At 38.2% G+C, this 17,919-nt stretch overlaps 1 non-coding gene across 1 annotated transcript; it reads left to right on the top strand.

Annotated features, from left to right (window-relative positions):
* The first annotated feature begins 8,390 nt into the window (after positions 1-8,390).
* Positions 8,391-8,494, top strand: LOC130977984 (small nucleolar RNA R71). Its single transcript, XR_009085649.1, has one exon. It is a non-coding gene; the product is annotated as a small nucleolar RNA R71 (small nucleolar RNA).
* The last annotated feature ends 9,425 nt before the right edge of the window (positions 8,495-17,919 follow it).

Below are 17,919 nucleotides of genomic sequence, written 5' to 3'. Positions count from 1 at the left end.
TCATCAGCACCATGCTGGCTAGTAGTTGAGCAAGCTTTCTGAAAATCCCTAAGGTGCTTGATAGGCTCTTGAGCAGGTAAGCCATGGAACTTGGACAGTAAATTAATCAGGGCAGTCTTCAGCTTGAAGTCTTTACCTAATTTCGGATGCCGCGCTTGATATGGTTGCAGTGTAAAATCTGGAGCTCTCGCTTCATTCATTGTGATTCTCCTAAGTTCTGCCATAGTTCCTGCACTCAAATCAACAGAAGACGCGTCAATAAAATTAACCAGAGATGAACTAGTTTCTTCTTCGAATGACTCGTCGACCCGTTCTCAAATGAGATTGGTGAATTGGGTAAAACCCCATCACCACCCTCAGAGAATAACCAACGCCGAGCTCGCCTAATTCGTGAAATAGTTCTTTCGATCTTAGGATCAAATGCGGCTAAGCTCGGATTCGGTAATGAACGTGTCATTCAATAAAAGAAATATATAGCTCATGGTAATAAAATACAAAAGGAAAAATGCAATAAAATAAATAATTACACCAACCACTAATTTAGCACACTGTTGCAACTCCCTGGCAACGGCATCAAAAAAATTGACGGGCGAAAAATTATCAATTAAGAATTTCTAATAAAATAACATTGTACGTATAGTTCTTAACTAACTAAAATTTCGCTTATCAATTTAAAAGGGGTTGTCACAAATTTAGTATCAATTAACTGGGAGTAGAATTCCCAGGTCGTTTCCCAATGAGTTGAAACAAAGTGTGAATTATTGATCAGGAATTTTTCTGAGAAATTTTTGATGTTGAAATTGGAAAAATAAATAACTGAAAAATTAAAGCAAGATAGAGGTGAAGATTGGAGAAAACATCCTAGAAAAAGTTAAAAGTTTTAAGTATCTTGGGTGCATCATACAGGATAATGGAGAGATTGAACAGGATGTAAATCATAGGATCCAAGCAGGTTGGTCAAAATGGCGGAGTGCATCTGGTTTTATATGCGACAAAAAAGTGCCTTTAAAACTTAAAGGTAAATTCTATCGCACCGCTATAAGACCGGCTATGCTGTATGGTACGGAGTGTTGGGCGGCTAAAGGGGAGCACGAACATAAGCTGAGTGTGGCAGAGATGAAGATGTTGAGATGGATGAGTGGTCATACGCGGTTGGATAAAATAAGGAATGAAGATATAAGGGAGAGAGTTGGAGTAGCACCCATTGTGGAAAAGATGGTTGAATCGCGTCTCATGTGATTTGGACATGTGAGAAGAAGACCGATAGAACATCCAGTCAGGAGGGTGGATGAGATGGAAGATGGACAAAGGGCGAAAGGCAGAGGAAGACCTAAGAAGACTATCCATGAGGTGGTCAAATGAGATCTACATGTAAACGGTCTCTCTGTAGACATGATACATGACAGAGCACAATGGCGTCGTTTGATTCATGTAGCCGACCCCACTTAGTGGGACAAGGCTTTGTTGTTGTTGTTGTTGTTGTTGTTGTTGTAGTAATTAGAGGTGTTATGAATTTGCAATTAAAGGCCTTGGCTAGGAGAGAAAATTAATAGGGGTTTCTATCCTCGTTGGATTTCTCAAGTGTAATTGTAAAAAGTTATTGCTTCCACTTAGTTATCCTTTAATTAATAAAGGAAAGTCAAATGGGTAACACTAACTCTGATTCACAAGACCTAATCTCTTCCTAGGGAAGGATTAGAGTTAGTAAAAATTCGAGTTAGACAACAATTTCAAAATACAAATTAACACTTGAGTTTTTGGTGGATGAAATTGTGATCCATGTTCTTTTGTTTTTGTATGAAATCATTATTATGGCATCGGTTGTTTTCACAACTCCGTTCAACTAACCAGCAAGTGTACTGGGTCGTCCAAGTAATAAACCTTACGCGAGTAAGGGTCGATCCCACAGAGATTGTTGGTATGAAGCAAGCTATGGTCACCTTGTAAATCTCAGTCAGGCAGATTAAATTTGTTTATGGTTTCGAAAATTTATAATAAGAAGGAATAATAAAAGGGATAGAATACTTATGCAGATTCATTGGTGGGAATTTCAGATAAGCGAATGGAGATACTGTATGGCTCAAGAACGCCTGCTCTCCTACTGCTTCAACTCAATCCTTCTTACTCCTTTCCATGGCAAGCTGTGTATAGGGTTCACCGTTCGACGATGGCTACTTTCAATCCTCTCGGGAAAATGGTCCTCTGCGGCTGTCACTCGCATGGCTAATCGTCTGGAGGCATCACCTGGCCGAAGGCTACATCCCATCCTCGCAGTGAAAACTACGCTCACGCACTCTGTCACAGCACGGCTAATCACTGGTTGGTTCCTGCGCCTACTGGAATAGAATCCCTTGATTCTTTTGCGTTTGTCATCACGCCCAGCACTTGCAAGTCTGAAGCACGTCACAGTCATTCATTACCGGAATCCTACTCGGAATACCACAGACAAGGTTAGACTTTCCGGACTCCCAGGATCCTACTCAGAATACCACAGACAAGGTGAGACTTTCCGGATCCTCATGAATGCCGCCATCTATCTAGCTTATACCACGAAGATTCTGTTGGGGAATCTAAGAGATACACATTCAAGCTCTGTTGCATGTAGAACGGAAGTGGTTGTCAATCACACGCGTTCATAGGTGAGAATGGTGATGAGCGTCACATAATCATCACCTTCATCATGTTCTTGGGTACGAATGAATATCTTGGAATAAGAATAAGATATAAGTGAATAAAAGAAAATAGAATTGCATTGAAACTTGAGGTACAGCAGAGCTCCACACCCTTAATCTATGGTGTGCAGAAACTCCACCGTTGAAAATACATAAGTGAAAGGTTCAGGCATGGCCGAATGGCCAGCCCCCATGTGGTCACAAGACCGAATGATCAAAGATATCTAATACAATAGTTAAATGTTCTATTTATAATAAACTAGCTCCTAGGGTTTACATGAGTAAGTAATTGATGCATAAATCCACTTTCGGGGCCCACTTGGTGTATGTTTGGGCTGAGCTTGTTCAATCCACGAGCTGAGGCTTTTCTTGGAGTTGAACTCCGAGTTATGACGTGTTTTGGGCGTTCAACTCCGGATCATGACGTTTTTCTGGCGTTTAACTCCAGACAGCAGCATGAACTTGGCATTCAACGCCAAGTTACGTCGTCAATTTCCAAATAAAGTATGGACTATTATATATTGCTGGAAAGCCCTGGATGTCTACTTTACAACGCCGTTGAGAGCGCGCCAATTGGAGTTCCGTTGCTCCAGAAAATCTATTTCGAGTGCAGGGAGGTCAGATTCCAACAACATCAGCAGTCCTTTTGTCAGCCTTTTTCAGAGTTTTGCTCAAGTCCCTCACTTTCAGCCAGAAATTACCTGAAATCACAGAAAAACACATAAACTCATAGTAAAGTCCAGAAATATGAATTTAACATAAAAACTAATGAAAAAATCCCTAAAAGTAGCTTGAACTTACTAAAAACTAACTAAAAACAATGCCAAAAAGCGTATAAATTATCCGCTCATCACAACACCAAACTTAAATTGTTGCTTGTCCCCAAGCAACTGAAAATCAAATAGGATAAAAAGAAGAGAATATACTATAAATTCCAGAATATCAATGAATATTAATTATAATTAGATGAGCGGGACTTGTAGCTTTTTGCTTCTGAACAGTTTTGGCATCTCACTTTTTCCTTTGAAGTTTAGAATGATTGGCTTCTCTAGGAACTTAGAATTTCGGATAGTGTTATTGATTCTCCTAGTTAAGTATGTTGATTCTTGAACACAGCTACTTATGAGTCTTGGCCGTGGCCCTAAGCACTTTGTTTTCCAGTATTACCACCGGATACATAAATGCCACAGACACATGACTGGGTGAACCTTTTCAGATTGTGACTCAGATTTGCTAGAGTCCCCAGTTAGTGGTGTCTAGAGCTCTTAAGCACACTCTTTTGCTTTGGATCACGACTTTAACCACTCAGTCTCAAGCTTTTCACTTGGACCTTCATGACACAAGCATATGGTTAGGGACAGCTTGATTTAGCCGCTTAGGCCTGGATTTAATTTTCTTGGGCCCTCCTATCCATTGATGCTCAAAGCCTTGGATCCTTTTCACCCTTGCCTTTTGGTTTTAAGGGCTCGTGGCTTTTTCTATTGCTCCTTCTTTTTTTTTTCACTGCTTTTTCTTGCTTCAAGAATCAATTTTATGATTTTTCAGATCATCAATAACATTTCTCTTTGTTCATCATTCTTTCAAGAGCCAACAATTTTAACATTCATAAACAACAAGATCAAAAGACATATGCACTGTTCAAGCATTCATTCAGAAAACAAAAAGTATTCTCACCACATCAATATAATTAAACTAAATTCAAGAGCTATTTTCGAAATTTATGTACTTCTTGTTCTTTTGAATTAAAACATTTTTCATTTAAGAGAAGTGAAGGATTAATGGATTTTATTCATAGCTTTAAGGCATGGTTACTACATACTAATGATCATGAAATAAAGACACAAAACATAGATAAACACAACATTAAAAACCGAAAAGCAGAAAGAAATAAAGAACAAGGAATGAGTCCACCTCTAGTGGCGTCTTCTTCTTGAAGGACCAATGATGTCCTTAAGCTCTTCTATGTCCCTTCCTTGCCTTTGTTGCTCCTCCCTCATTGCTCTTTGATCTTCTCTTATTTCTTGGAGAATGATGGAGTGCTCATGATATTCCACCCTTAATTGTTCCACATTGTGGCTCAAACCTTCTAAGGAAGTGTTGAGTTGCTCCCAATAGTTGTTTGGAGGAAAGTGCATCCTTTGAGGCATCTCAGGGATTTCTTGATGATGAGCTCCCTCATGCACCTCTTGAGAACCGTGAGGGGCTTTTCTTGCTTGCTCCATCCTCTTCTTGGTGATGGGCTTGTCCTCTTCAATGGAGATGTCCCCTTCTATGATAACTCCAGCTGAGTAACATAGATGGCAAATAAGGTGAGGAAAAGCTAGTCGTGCCATAGGTGAAGGCTTGTCGGCTATTTTGTAGATTTCATTGGAGATGACCTCATGAACTTCTACTTCCTCTCCAATCATGATGCCATGAATCATGATGGCCCGATCCACAGTAACTTCAGATCGGTTGCTAGTAGGAATGATGGAGCGTTGAATGAACTCCAACCATCCTCTAGCTATAGGCTTGAGGTCCAGTCTTCTTAGTTGGACTGGCTTGCCTTTGGAGTCTCTCTTCCATTGAGCTCCTTCCACACAAATGTCCATAAGGACTTGGTCCAACCTTTGATCAAAGTTGACCCTTCTAGTGTAGGGGCGTTCATCACCTTGCATCATGGGCAAGTGGAATGCCAACCTTACATTTTCCGGACTGAAATCCAAGTATTTCCCCCGAACCATTGTGAGATAATTCTTTGGACTCGGGTTCATACCTTGATCATGGTTCCTAGTGATCCATGCATTGGCATAGAACTCTTGAACCATTAAGATTCCGACTTGTTGCATGGGGTTGGTTAAGACTTCCCAACCTCTTCTTCGGACTTCATGTCGGATCTCCAGATACTCATTTTTCTTGAGCTTGAAAGGGACCTCAGGGATCACCTTCTTCTTTGCCACAACATCATAGAAGTGGTCTTGATGGCTCTTGGAGATGAATCTTTCCATCTCCCATGACTCGGAGGTGGAAGCTTTTGTCTTCCCTTTTCCTTTTCTAGAGGATACTCCGGCCTTAGGTGCCATTGGTAATGGAAAAACAAAAAAAAGCTTATGCTTTTACCACACCAAACTTAAAATATTGCTCGCCCTCGAGCAAGAGAAGAAAGAAGAGAAGAAGAAGAAGAAGAAGAAAATATGGTGGAGAAGGGAGAGTGATGGGTTTGGTTTAGGTGAAGAAGAAGGGGTTTGTGTTGTGTGAAAATGAAGTAGAAAGGAAGGGTATTTGTAGGGAGAGTGAGGAGGTATGTTCGGCCATTTTGGGTGGGAATGGGTGGGAAATTGGTTTTGAATTTTTGAAGGTAGGTGGGGTTTATGGGGAAGAGTGGATGGATGTGAGTGGCGAATGGGGTAATTGGGAAGAGGAATTGAGGTGATTGGTGAAAGGTGTTGGGAAGTGTGACATGGGGAAGAGTGAATTTGGATTAGGAGAGTGTGATTAGGATTAAAAGGTAAGGTGGGAATATGGTAGGTGGGGATCCTGTGGGGTCCACAGATCCTGAGGTGTCAAGGAATTCCATCCCTGCACCAAATAGGCATGTAAAATGCCTTTGTGCATCATTCTGGCGTTTAAACGCCCATTGGTGCACATTCTGGGCGTTCAACGCCCATGTAAAGCATGTTTCTGGCGTTGAACGCCAGTTTCATGCTTGTTACTGGCGTTCAGCGCCAGTTTTTCCTCTCTGGGCACATTCCTGGCGTTCAGCGCCAGAATGGTGCTCTGTTTTGGCGTTGAACGCCAGCCAGATGCATCTTACTGGCGTTGAACGCCAGCCTGTGCGTCCTCCAGGGTGTGAATTTTTTTCTTCTGCTGTTTTTGATTCTGTTTTTAATTTTTATGATTTTTTCGTGACTCCTCATGATCATGTACCTAATAAAACATAAAATAACAATAAAATAGAATAAAATAAAATTAGATAAATAAAATTGGGTTGCCTCCCAATAAGCGCTTCTTTAATGTCAATAGCTTGACAGTGGCTCTCATGGAGCCATAAGGTGATCAGGTCAATGTTGTATAGTTGTCCACACCAAACTTAGAGTTTGGTTGTAGGATCTTAACACCAAACTTAGAGTTTGGTTGTGGCCTCACAACACCAAACTTAGAGTTTGACTGTGAGGGCTCTTCTTGACCCTGAACTGAGAGAAGCTCTTCATGCTTACTCTCTTCTGTCACAGAGGGATGGCCTTGTGCCTTAAGCACAAGGTATTCCCCATTCAATTAAAGGACTAATTCTCCTCTGTTGACATCTATCACAGCTCCTGCTGTGGCTAGGAAGGGTCTTCCAAGGATGATGCAATCATCCTCTTCCTTCCTAGTGTCTAAGATTATGAAATCAGCAGGGATGTAAAGGCCTTCAACCTTTACTAACACGTCCTCTACTATTCCATAAGCTTGTCTCAATGACTTGTCTGCCAGTTGTAATGAGAATAAGGCAGGTTGTACCTCAATGATCCCCAGCTTCTCCATTACAGAGAGTGGCATTAGATTTATCCCTGACCCCAGGTCACACAGAGCTTTTTCAAAGATCATGGTGCCTATGGTACAGGGTATTAAGAACTTGCCAGGGTCTTGTTTCTTTTGAGGTAGAATTTTCTGAATCCAAGTATCCAGTTCATTAATGAGCAAGGGAGGTTCACTTTCCCAAGTCTCATTACCAAATAACTTGGCATTCAGCTTCATGATAGCTCCTAAGTATTGAGCAACTTGCTCTCCAGTTACATCTTCATCCTCTTCAGAGGAAGAATAGTCTTCAGAGCTCATGAATGGCAGAAGGAGATTTAATGGAATCTCTATGGTCTCTGTATGAGCCTCAGATTCCTTTGGATCCTTAATAGGAAACTCCTTCTTGCTTGAGGAACGTCCCAGGAGGTCTTCCTTACTAGGATTTTCGTCCTCCTCCTCCCTTGTGCATTCGGCCATATTGACTATGTCAATGGCTTTGCACTCTCCTTTTGGATTTTCTTCTGTATTGCTTGGGAGAATACTGGGAGGAGTTTCAATGACTTTCTTACTCAGCTGGCCCACTTGTGCCTCCAGATTTCTAATGGAGGATCTTGTTTCACTCATGAAACTGAAAGTGGCCTTTGACAGATCAGAGACAATATTAGCCAGATTAGAAGTATTTTGTTCAGAAGTCTCTGTCTGTTGCTGAGAAGATGATGGATATGGCTTACTATTATTCAGCCTGTTGCGTCCACCATTGTTAAAGCCTTGTTGAGGCTTTTGCTGATCCTTCTATGAGAAATTTGGATGATTTCTCCATGATGAGTTATAGGTGTTTCCATAAGGTTAACCCATGTAATTAACCTCTGCCATGGCAGGGTTCTCAGGATCATAAGCTTCTTCAGAAGCTGCCTCTCTAGTACTGTTGGATGCATGTTGCCATCCATTCAGATTTTGAGAGATCATGTTGACCTGTTGAGTCAACACTTTGTTCTGAGCCAATATGGCATTCAGAGTATCAATTTCAAGAACTCCTTTCTTCTGAGGTATCCCATTGTTCACGGAATTCCTCTCAAAAGTGTACATGAACTGGTATTTGCAACCATGTCAATGAGTTCTTGAGCCTCTTCAGGCGTTTTCTTCAGGTGAATAGATCCACCTGCAGAATGGTCCAATAACATTTTCGAAAATTCAGATAGACCATAATAGAATATATCTAATATGGTCCATTCTGAAAACATGTCAGATGGACATCTTTTGGTCAGCTGCTTGTATCTTTCCCAAGCTTCATAGAGGGATTCACCATCTTTTTGTTTGAAAGTTTGAACATCCACTCTCAGCTTGCTCAGCTTTTGAGGAGGAAAGAATTTATCCAAGAAGGCAGTGACCAGCTTATCCCATGAGTCCAGGCTATCCTTGGGTTGTGAATCCAACCATATTCTAGCTCTGTCTCTTACAGCAAAAGGGAAAAGCATGAGTCTGTAGACTTCAGGATCAACTCCATTCGTCTTTACAGTCTCACAGATCTGCAAGAACTCAGTTAAAAACTGATAAGGATCTTCAGATGGAAGTCCATAAAACTTGCAGTTTTGTTGCATTAAAGCAACTATTTGAGGCTTAAGCTCAAAGTTATTGGCTCCAATGGCAGGAATGGAGATGCTTCTTCCATCAAACTTGGACGTTGGCTTTGTGAAGTCACCAAGCATTCTCCTTGCATTATTATTATTTTCGGCTGCCATCTCCTTCTCTTGTTCGAAAATTTCTGAAAGGTTGTTTCTGGATTGTTGTAATTTAGCTTCTCTTAATTTTCTCTTCAGAGTCCTTTCAGGTTCTGGATCAATTTCAACAAGAGTGCCTTTATCCTTGTTCCTGCTCATATGAAAGAGAAGAAAACAAGAAAAGAAAGAGGAATCCTCTATGTCACAGTATAGAGATTCCTTTATGTTAGTAGAAAAAGAAGGGGTAGAAGAATGAAGAGGGAGATTCGGATTTTTGGATGAAGAGAGGTGAAGAGAAGTGTTAGTAATTAAATAATTAAATAGAAGAAGAAAAGAGGAGGGAGATTTCAAAAATAATTTTTGAAAAGGGGTTAGTGATTTTCGAAAATTAGAGATAAAATGTAATTAAAATTAAAACATAAAACAATTAATTAATTAATTAAAAAGAATTTTTGAAAAAGGGGTGAGATATTTTCGAAAATTGAAGAGGGAAAAGTAGTTAGGTGGTTTTGAAAAAGATAAGAAACAAACAAAAAGTTAGTTAGTTGATTGGAAAAGATTTTAAAATCAAATTTGAAAAAGATACGAAGATAAGAAGTTAGATAAGATATTTTGAAATCAAATTTTGAAAAAGATAAAATTTTGAGAAGGATAAGATAAAAAGATAAGATAAAAATTTTAATAAAAAGATATTTTGAAATCAAAATTTTTTTGAAAAAGATAAAATTTGAAAAAGATATAATATAAAAAATAAGATAAAAAAGATATGATTAAAAAGATAAAAAAAGATATTTTGAAAAAGATTTGATTTTAAAATTAAAATTAATTACTTGACTAACAAGAAACTAAAAGATAAAATTCTAGAATTTAAAGATTGAACCTTTCTTAACAAGAAAGTAACAAACTTCAAATTTTTGAATCAATCACATTACTTGTTAGCTAATTTTCGAAAATATGATGTAAAAGATAAGAAAAAGATTTTGAAAAATATTTTAAAAAAAATTTCGAAAATTAATAATAAAAAAAAAGGAAAAGATTTAATTTTTGAAAAAGTTTTGAAAAGATAAGATTTTTAAAATTGAAAATTTGACTTGACTTGTAAGAAACAACTAATTTTTAAAATTTTTGACTAAGTCAACTCAAACTTTCGAAAATTAGGAGATAAAAAAGGAAAAGATAATTTTTTGATTTTTAAATTTTTTTTTTATGATGAGAGAGAAAAACACAAAAATGACCCAAAACATGAAAATTTTGGATCAAAACACATGATGCATGCAAGAACACTATGCATGTCAAGATGAACACCAAGAACACTTTGAAGATCATGATGAACATCAAGAACATATTTTTGAAAAATTTTTAATGCAAAGAAAACATGCAAGACACCAAACTTAGAAATCTTTAATGCATGGACTCTAACAAACGAAAAATGCATATGAAAAACAACAAACAACACAAAGCAAGAAAACATCAAGATCAAACAAGAAGACTTGTCAAGAACAACTTGAAGATCATGAAGAACACCATGAATGCATGGGATTTTCGAAAAAATGCAAGAAAAAATTTTTAAAGCATGCAATTGACACCAAACTTAAAAATTGACTCAAGACTCAAACAAGAAACACAAAATAATTTTTTTATTTTTATGATTTTATGAATTTTTTTGAATTTTTATTAATTTTTTCGAAAATAAAGTTTAGAAAAACGAAAAATAAAAGAAAAATTTTGAAAAATATTTTTGAAAAGAAAATTACCTAATCTGAGCAACAAGATGAACCGTCAGTTGTCCATACTCGAACAATCCCCGGCAACGGCGCCAAAAACTTGGTGGACGAAATTGTGATCCATGTTCTTTTGTTTTTGTATGAAATCATTATTATGGCATCGGTTGTTTTCACAACTCCGTTCAACTAACCAGCAAGTGTACTGGGTCGTCCAAGTAATAAACCTTACGCGAGTAAGGATCGATCCCACAGAGATTGTTGGTATGAAGCAAGCTATGGTCACCTTGTAAATCTCAGTCAGGCAGATTAAATTTGTTTATGGTTTCGAAAATTTATAATAAGAAGGAATAATAAAAGGGATAGAATACTTATGCAAATTCATTGGTGGGAATTTCAGATAAGCGAATGGAGATACTGTATGGCTCAAGAACGCCTGCTCTCCTACTGCTTCAACTCAATCCTTCTTACTCCTTTCCATGGCAAGTTGTGTATAGGGGTTCACCGTTCGACGATGGCTACTTTCAATCCTCTCGGGAAAATGGTCCTCTGCGGCTGTCACTCGCATGGCTAATCGTCTGGAGGCATCACCTGGCCAAAGGCTACATCCCATCCTCGCAGTGAAAACTACGCTCACGCACTCTGTCACAGCACGGCTAATCACTGGTTGGTTCCTGCGCCTACTGGAATAGAATCCCTTGATTCTTTTGCGTTTGTCATCACGCCCAGCACTTGCAAGTCTGAAGCACGTCATAGTCATTCATTACCGGAATCCTACTCGGAATACCACAGACAAGGTTAGACTTTCCGGACTCCCAGGATCCTACTCGGAATACCACAGACAAGGTGAGACTTTCCGGATCCTCATGAATGCCGCCATCTATCTAGCTTATACCACGAAGATTCTGTTGGGGAATCTAAGAGATACACATTCAAGCTCTGTTGCATGTAGAACGGAAGTGGTTGTCAATCACACGCGTTCATAGGTGAGAATGGTGATGAGCGTCACATAATCATCACCTTCATCATGTTCTTGGGTACGAATGAATATCTTGGAATAAGAATAAGATAGATGTGAATAAAAGAAAATAGAATTGCATTGAAACTTGAGGTACAGCAGAGCTCCACACCCTTAATCTATGGTGTGCAGAAACTCCACCGTTGAAAATACATAAGTGAAAGGTTCAGGCATGGCCGAATGGCCAGCCCCCATGTGTTCACAAGACCGAATGATCAAAGATATCTAATACAATAGTTAAATGTTCTATTTATAATAAACTAGCTCCTAGGGTTTACATGAGTAAGTAATTGATGCATAAATCCACTTCCGGGGCCCACTTGGTGTATGTTTGGGCTGAGCTTGTTCAATCCACGAGCTGAGGCTTTTCTTGGAGTTGAACTCCGAGTTATGACGTGTTTTGGGCGTTCAACTCTGGATCATGACGTTTTTCTGGCGTTTAACTCCAGACAGCAGCATGAACTTGGTGTTCAATGCCAAGTTACATCGTCAATTTCCGAATAAAGTATGGACTATTATATATTTCTGGAAAGCCCTGGATGTCTACTTTCCAACGCCGTTGAGAGTGCGCCAACTGGAGTTCTGTACCTCCAGAAAATCCATTTCGAGTGCAGGGAGGTCAGATTCCAACAGCATCAGCAGTCCTTTTGTCAGCCTTTTTCAGAGTTTTGCTCAAGTCCCTCAATTTCAGCCAGAAATTACCTGAAATCATAGAAAAACACATAAACTCATAGTAAAGTCCAGAAATGTGAATTTAACATAAAAACTAATGAAAACATCCCTAAAAGTAGCTTGAACTTACTAAAAACTAACTAAAAACAATGCCAAAAAGCGTATAAATTATCCGCTCATCAGTTTTCCAACTCAAGGGTTCTCTATTAATCAACTCCAAAGCCAAGTTGAGATCTCTATTCCATTAACATGAATGCCATTTTCACAAACATGTAAAGGGAGTAGAAAGGAGACATGGTAATTAGAACTGAATTAATAAAACTAAATTTCGTATTGAGAAATAAATTGAAGGAAATTTAACTAATCAATGGGATTAAATATAAAAATGATTCATTGCATTAATAAATTCAAAATTAAGAAAATCCGAACATGAATTGGAACAACTAATGGAAAATAAAAGAGTAAGGTAACAGAAGAGCAAACTAAAATGGTAAAAACTTCAAGCGAAGGTAGTAGTAGCTCTATCTCCAAATCCAATCCAAAAGTGAAAACTATGAAAATGCTAGAACCCTAGAAGATGTAGTGTTTTTTCTCTAAAATTCAAAAATAAAACTAAAAACTAAGTGAGAATGAAAAGTATATAAGTCTCAGCTACACCCATGCCTCTAATCTGGACTTTTGGGCTTAAAATTAGGTGAAAAAGGGGCCCAAAAATCGCCCCCAACGGATTCTGATGTCTGCAGCACGTGACGGCCTGTCACGCATATGCGTCATCCACACATACGCGTCGATGCACATTCTCCTAATTACGCGTACGCGTGCTACATGCATGTGCGTCGATGTACGTTCTCCTGGCCATGCGTACGCGTGCTATACGCGTGCACGTCACTGCTCGCCCATGAAATCCTTACTTCCTTATATTCTTTCCTCTTTTGCATGCTTCTTTTTCATTTAATAAGCCATTCTTGCCCTATAATCCCTGAAAACACTTAACACACATATCACAACATCGAATGGAAATAAAAGAGGATTAAAAATAACAAATTTAAGGCCAAATAAGCATGTTTTCAATCATAGCATCAATTTGGGAAGGAAAATTTAAAACCATGCTTTTCATATGAATAAGTGTATAAAAGATTGATAAAATCCACTCTATTTAGCACAAGATAAACCATAAAATAGTGGTTTATCAATCACGTACCACACGAAGTCCAGATAATTAGAAGTCATGAGAAGTTGGTTTCAAGCTATAATTCTAATGATATAACTTTTCCAAGACTTAAATTGAATTCAAGTTAAATTAGAGTTATGTTCCAATAATCACTAATCCCTAGGATGAAGAACGAAACCAATCTTTAAACAATAATCAAGGCATTAATCAAGGAAAGAAGAACAAATATTTATTAATCCATTCAAGTAAATAGAGCTCCTAATCTTAACAATGGAGGTTTAGTTGCTCGTGGTGTAGAAAATCCAAACACAGAAAAGGTTGTAAAAATGCGAATGAAAATTAGGAGAAGAGAGATCCCCACATTGGCTGATCTCTATTGTATTTATAGTCCTAATTAAAATTGATTTTTAAACTTAAATAAAACCTTAATGAATCTTTTCTAATGGTTATATGTTACAAAATCAAATCTTGAAGACCGGTAGAAAATAGAAGTATTTACAAACAAGTAGAAACATAGGTAATATGCATACATAGCAAGTAATTTAGGAAGCAAGTATGCATGTTATACATTTAGACAAAAGATGCAATTTGTCACACCCTACCACACAAAGCTTTATGCTTAAGTTCGTAAAATAGAGGGTATGGTATTACGACCTCTAAAAATAAAATATATACATAGTTATAATTGAAATAATTTGGTAACTAGGAGCCTTAGAGAAAAGTTTAAGCAAAAATCGTAAAAAGAAGAAAAGCGTATCCTACGCGAGAACGTAAAACTAGTTAGCAGAAAAAGGATAAGACATGAGGATATATAGAATAGAGTACCAAAATGATAGAATATCAAACTCCCAACTCGACTTGCAAAGGACAAAGCATCTCCAAAACCCCAACATGTTCTTCATTAATAAAGTAACAATTACTTATTCCAAACACTTTTACTTCTTACAATTAAATCCAAATAACCTTATTGACATCCTGACTAAGATAAAATAAAATAAACATAGATTGCTTCAAACCAATAATCTCCGTGGGATCGACCCTTACTCACGTAAGGTATTACTTGGACGACCCAGTGCACTTGCTGGTTAGTTGTACGGATTGCAAATTCGTGCACCACCTATCAATCGCAACAAAATGTATAAGAGTATAGAAAAGAAGAAAACTACCTATAATGGCAAATCAAATCACTTATTAAGTATATATACAAGAGAATGGAAAGAGTTTACCATGGTGGGATGTCTCCCACCTAGCACTTTTATTTATTGTCCTTAAGTTGGACTTATGGGGAGGTCCTCTCAAGGTGGCTTGTGCTTAAAGCTATCTTTGAACATCCACCAATGCTTGAATCTCCAATAAGCTCCATTCTTCAAAATTAATATCTCCAAGCTTTGATGGAGTTCTACACACATCATGGGCTCCCAAAGTTGATCCTCATGTGTTCCCGGATCCCATCTTTTGTTTTCACACCCATCTCCAAGTTGATTATCATTAGTCCATGTGGGTGGTGAGCAAGATGAATTCCCCTTTAAGCAACCAAACAACATCCTAGACCCAAGCAATCTAGTTCTATACCAACTCATGCTATTAAGCTTTGAACATGTAACCATAATGAACCTAGAATGATCTTTCCAACCACTACACAACTCTCTTATACTTTTAACTCCACAAAGAGCTCTAAGTTGACCATCATTTTCAATTAAACCATATTCAAGTGAGAAAGTAAAGCTTAGGGATAAGAGTTTTACCCACTTGAATGTTGTGTTGGATGGTGACTTGGGGAGGGAGACCTCCCCACACTTAGACAATGCAAGGTCTACTTCTTTAGGCTCTTCTTTGGTTGTTTCCACCTCTTTGCAAGCTTCTTCAATTTCAACATTTTTCCCTTTTTTACTTGGCTTGGTGTTGTCTTCAAGAACTTCATCTTGCCCAATGGGAGGTGATTCAATTTTGGATAGGAATTCATTGATGAATGAATCCATCTCTTGATCAACCTCTTCATATTCTTTAATTTCGATATACACCATGCCAACTTTTCTCTCTTGGTAGCTCTCCTCCAATTCACTCTCTTTTTCGTTGCTCACCAAGGGTATGGAAAGTTGTGCACATTCTTTTATAATTTCAACTTCATGTCCAATGTGAGAGGATTCGATTGTAGATAGAAATTCATCCATGATTGAATCCATCTCTTGATAAGTCTCTTCCAAGTCTCCAACGATGATATGCCTTGGAAGTTGTGCACCCTCCTCAACATCAATATCAAGCTTCTTGGAAGAGTGCTCCATGATGCTATATTCCCTTGGACTTTCAACATCTCCTAAATCTTCAACCACTTCTTCCTTTTCTTCAATGATCATCGGCTCCTCCAATTGTTCCAACACAAAACTTGGTTCTCCCTTCTCTACCAAATTGTCCAATTTCTCCTTCATACTTTGCTCTTCTTTAGGTTTTTCGCATGTGGCTATAGAAGTACCTTGAGTGTTCAAACATTGGTAGGCTACAGCGTGCACTACCTTAGTCAAGTGGTCACAAACACAAGTGTATCCCGCTTCATGGCCTCTTGTCCTTGAAGTAATAAAGTGAGAGAATCGTCTATTGGGGCTTGGGGTGGGTAGGAAGGTTCATCATTTTGGAGAGAGGGTTCATGGTAGGAAAGTGGTTCCTCTTGGTAAAATTGTGGAGATGGTGTGTATTGAGGTGGTTCTTGGGAGTAATCTTGATAGGGTTGTGGTGTTCTAAGGGTTCTTGCTCATAATGATCATGAGAATATGGTATGGGTGATTGGTTATATGATGGATATGGATCATAGGGCGGTGTTTGTAATGAAAGGCTTGTGAGAATGGTTGAGGTTCATGTTGAGGATGAGATTCATAGGCATATGATGGTGGTTGTTGAGTGTCACAAAAAGAGTCATCATAGCCGTTAAATTGGCATGCATTAGGATGAAAATTATACCTATAAGTATTCGGAGGTTGTTGCCAATAGGAGTGATCAATTCCTTGAGGCTCCTCCCATCTTTGTTGGTTCCATCCATAATGAGTGTCATCATTGAGGTGCACATTTCCTACAACAAAACTAGAACCAAACTCATAGCCATAGGGAGAATTCATTATGGAAAGACAAAATAAAACTAACAAAATCTAGTAAACAAGCAAAAGACAAGCTATTTACAATATTCACATATGTACAATAACCAATGACATAACACCATTGCAAATCCCCGGCAACGGCGCCATTTTGATGATTGGATTATTGTTGGTTTAGAAACTATACTTGCAACGAGAATTCATTTGTGAAATTCTAAACCGTCAATAATCCAATCATCAGCAACCGCACACTTGATGGGTGGAAATTTGATTTCTACACAAAACTCACCGACAAGTGTATCGGGTCGCATCAAGTAGTAATAACTCACAAGAGTGAGGTCGATCCCACAAGGATTGATGGATCAAGCAACTTTAGTGGGTGATCAGTCTAGTCAAGCTAACATTGGTGAATTGGGTGAAATTGATCAACAGAAAGGAAATTGCACGAAAATAAAAGTGCAGAAGAATTAAACTTGCAGAAACTTAAAGTGCAAGAAAGTAAAAGAGCTGAAACTTAAATTGCAAGAAAGGTAAATGGCAGAATCTTAAAGAGCAAAAAAAGTAAATGGCATCAAATGTAAACGGGATTGCGTGCAGGAAATTTAAAGGAAGCAGTAAGCAGAACTTAGAACAATTGCAGAGGAATTAAATTGCATGAAAAGTAAAAGAAATTGGGTGTTGGGAATTAAAACAGAATTGAAGAATGTGAAGTGTAGTAAACTAAAGAGCTTTCAGATGAGGAAATTCAGAAACAGATCAATTCAGTACCAAAACAGCAATGTAGAAATGCAGAAGAATTAAAAACAGCAAGAAGACTTAGATCAATTCTGAGATCCTCAAGAGAAATTAACAATTTCAATGAAATAGCAAAAACAAAAAGAAGGTCAAAAGCTCAATTGCTCTCTCGATCAAAACAGAAGAGAAAGTGCAGAGAAGAGATGAAACGGAAAAGAAAAGAAACCCAGATCTGATTTCCAATTCTTAAATTCAAACAGGAAAATTAAAAGAGAGCTCTCTATTCTACTACTACTCCTACTGTTCTCTATTAGAGCCTGCCTCCTTTCTAAAATAGAATAGATGCCTTTATATAGGCTTTACAAAGTGAAAAAATGAAAATGAAATTGAAAACAAATTACAATTAAATAAAATTCCTAATCTAATTGATCCTTATGCCTTTGAGTGATGTCAATTGGGCCTTACTTGCTTTGGATTTAAATGAGCGTGAATCCGGATGCATTTGGTTAATGGCATGGGTCAGGAGTGGCTTGGTAACACTCCCAGGAGAGCGTTCAGTTGGGTTAATGAACGTAGAGTTCATTCCCTTTAGTGCGCCCTTCACATGCCAATTCTCATTGCCCACAGCATAGCGCTCAGTCTTTGAACGC

The sequence above is a fragment of the Arachis stenosperma genome, chromosome 4 (genome assembly GCF_014773155.1).
Source record: "Arachis stenosperma cultivar V10309 chromosome 4, arast.V10309.gnm1.PFL2, whole genome shotgun sequence".
NCBI lineage: Eukaryota > Viridiplantae > Streptophyta > Magnoliopsida > Fabales > Fabaceae > Arachis > Arachis stenosperma.
Note: the sequence above shows the minus strand (reverse complement) of the source record. Positions and strands in the feature narration are given on the sequence as shown.